This window comes from Miscanthus floridulus, chromosome 15 (genome assembly GCF_019320115.1).
Source record: "Miscanthus floridulus cultivar M001 chromosome 15, ASM1932011v1, whole genome shotgun sequence".
Lineage (NCBI taxonomy): Eukaryota > Viridiplantae > Streptophyta > Magnoliopsida > Poales > Poaceae > Miscanthus > Miscanthus floridulus.
The window spans coordinates 25,469,714-25,473,553 of NC_089594.1; positions in this window are offsets into that span (position 1 = coordinate 25,469,714).

Here is a 3,840-nt window from a genome sequence, read left to right on the forward strand (position 1 = left end):
TTCTTCAATTGGGATACATGAAAGACATTGAAGATAGCACTCATCTCCAGAGGTAATTGGATCTTGTATGCTACCTTACCACTTTGTCCAATGATTTCAAACGGACCGACATATCTCAGCGCAAGCTTGTGCTTCACACCAAAATGTTGGACACTCTTCATGGGTGAGACTTTTAGATAAACGAAGTCTCCAACTTCAAACTCAATAGGTTTTCTACGTTGATCAGCATAACTTTTCTGCCTAGCTTGAGCTGCGACTATATGGGTTTGGATAGTACAGACTTGTTCTTTGGCTTCTTGAACAAAATCAATTCCATAATATCTCCTTTCACCGGCTTCAACCCAATTCATCGGAGTTCTACACTTCCGACCGTACAAAGCTTCAAACGGTGTCATCTTGATACTCTCTTGATAACTATTATTGTAAGCAAATTCAGCCAGGGGCAACCACTTTTCCCATGAACCCTTAGCCGAGATGACACATGCTCTCAACATATCTTCTAAGATTTGATTTGCTCATTCAGTTTGTCCATTGGTTTGCGGATGATAGGCAGAACTTCTTACTAACTTAGTTCCCAATAATCCGTGTAAGTGCTCCAAAAAGCGAGCAGTGAACTGTGGTCCTCTATCAGAGACAATAGTGTGAGGTATCCCATGAAGTCGGACTATCTGATTAAAGTACAACTCTGCATAGTCAGTGGGACGGAAATCTATGCGGACAGGAATGAAGTGTGCAGACTTGGTCAAACGATCTACAATCACCCAAATGGAGTTAAAATTCCTCTTAGTAGTAGGGAGTCCAACAATAAAATCCATACTTATCTCCTCCCATTTCCAACCTGGAATAGAGAGTGGCTGAAGCAATCCAGCTTTCATGTGCACCGCTTTGACTCGACAATAAGTGTCACTCCTAGCCACATAAGCGGCTATCTCTTTCTTTATTTTGGTCCACCAAAAGCGAGGCTTTAAATCATGATATATTTTGCTACTACCAGGATGAATAGACAATTTCGAGGAATGTGCTTCGGATAGGATTTGATTTCTAAGCTCTCTATCTTTTGGAACCACTAACCTATCCTTAAACCATAACACGCCAATCTCATCTACCCGAAAATGCTTGGTTTCTTGCTCTTTCATCTTGCGCTTGATGTGGAACACACCTAAATCTATCTTCTATAGCTCGATAATTTGACTCTATAGAGTACAACTGACAGTGATGTTGTAAAGGACTGTAGGATGTAGGAGTTTTGACAAATGGAAGTCACTTTCAATCAAAGAGTGGCAATGAGATTTCCTACTTAAGGCATCTGCAACGATGTTTGCCTTGCTAGGGTGATAGTGCACTTGGAGGTTATAATCCTTGATCAACTCGAGCCATCTTCTCTGACGCATATTCAACTCAGGTTGAGTGAAGATGTACTTAAGACTTTTATGATCAGTATAAATGTTGCACACATTGCCAAGCAAATAATGTCTCCAGGCCTTCAAAGCATGAACAACTGCAGCGAGTTCCAAGTCATGCGTCGGATAGTTCACCTCATGCTTACGAAGTTGGCAAGAGGTATAAGCAATGACTCTACCCTCTTGCATAAGAACACCTCCTAAACCTATACCTGATGCATCGCAGAACACATCGAAAGGTTTCTCAATATCCGGTTGTGCCAAAACCGGAGCCGAAGTTAGAAGAGTTCGCAGGGTGTGGAAAGCCGCATCACACTCGGAAGTCCAGACAAACTTCATGTCTTTTTGCAGCAACCAAGTCATAGGCTTGGCTATTTTAGAGAAATCCAGGATGAAGCAACGACAATAGCTAGCCAATCCTAGAAAACTCCGAACCTCGTGCACTAAGATGGGAGCCTTCTAGTCCAACACTTCTTGCACCTTGGTGGGATCCACCATAATTCCACCATCGGACAACACGTGTCCGAGAAAAGGTACCTCACGAAGCCAGAATTCACACTTGCTGAACTTTGCATAAAGCCGGTGTTCCCACAATCTAGTGAGAACCACTCATAAATGTTCAACATGATCTTCTTCATTCTCAGAATAAACCAGGATATCATCTATAAATACCACCACAAATTTGTCCAACTCGGGCATAAACACCGAATTCATCAAATACATGAAGTGTGCGGGGGCATTGGTCAATCCAAAAGACATAACAAGATACTCATACAAACCGTATCTTGTAGAGAATGCAGTTTTTGGAACATCCTCAGGCCGAATTTTGATTTGATGATAACCAGATCTCAAATCAATCTTGGAAAAGACTTTTGCTTTAGACAACTGATCAAATAAGATATCTATGCGTGGCAGAGGGTATTTATTCTTGATTGTAACTGCATTCAAAGGCCTATAATCTACACACATGCGTAGTGATTGATCCTTCTTCTTTACAAAGATAGCTAGGCACCCCCACGGAGATGAACTAGGACGGATAAGGCCTTTCTTTAGAAGTTCATTCAACTACGTCTTAAGTTTGGCTAGTTCATTGGGAGGCATCCTATACGGCCTTCTAGAGATGGGCGCTGTACTAGGTAGCAACTCTATCTTGAACTCCATGTCTCAATCAGGGGGTAATCTAGGCAAATCATCGAGAAAAACATCCGAAAAATCACACACGATAGGGATATCTGCCATAGCCTTTACTTGCACCGCATTAGTCATACAAGAAAGATTGATGTCCCTGGGTAGCTGTACTAGAAAACCCTCCTGATTACCTGGATCTCTGAGCATGACTACTTTAGTCGATGTATCAATAAGCACTCCATGACTGCTCATCCAGTTCATTCCCAATATCACATCGATACCCAGCCCCGGTAAAACCACCATATCAACCTGATAACTTCGCCCCTCTATCTCAAATTGTACGTCCCCAACTATAAGCTTGGTTGGGATAGTACCACTGGCAACCCTAATACAATAACCCTCACCCTCAACAGTGTATGTTTTCTGCATAAACTTGGATGCAATGCGGGACTAATAAAAGAATGTGAAGCACCCGAATCAAATAGTACAACTGTAGGGTGTTGATCCAACAGAAACTTACCAGCCGTTACCACCTCTCCTGATGGAATATCAACAATATTAGTGTGGTTCAACTATCCCTAATGGCCACCTTGGTAGTTATTCTTCTTAGGGTAAGGACACTTCCTCGACCAGTGGCCTGGCTTGTTGCAGTTTCAGCACGGCATGTTGCTTGGCAGAACATTGGAACTGCCTTGACTGGTAGTGCCCTTGGGAAGAGCAACTGTAAACGCCTTGCGAAATCCAGTCTTGCCTGGATTTTTCTTCAGCGGTGGGCAGAACTTAGCAGCTGATGCTAGAGGATGGAATGGAGCCCTTTGGGTGACTAGAGCCTTGGATTGTGAGGCACCCACCTCATAGGCCCTCTTATGATTCTTCGAAGCGGCATATATAGCATTGTTGTTCTCTTGCGATAAAGCATCACTCACAAACTCATTAAAATGAGCACACTTGCAATTTCCCATGGTCTTCATCAATTTGGGGCTAAGTCCCCGCTTGAAACTAGCGATCTTTTTGGCATCAGTGTCAACAAACTCAGTAGCATACCTTGTAAGGTTATTGAAAGCCTACAGGTATTCATTCAAGCTCTTGTTCCCCTGGGTCAGCTTTATGAACTCCGTATGCTTGATTGCCATCAGACCAGGAGGAATATAATTTCCCCTGAAAGTAGACTTGAACTGATCCCAAGTGATTTGGGCATTAGCGGGCATAGTGGACCGATGATGACTCCACCAAATACTAGCTGGCCCATGTAGTTGGTGAGATGCATACTCAGTCTTCAGCACCTCAGTCAAGTGAAGCAGACGGAACTTCT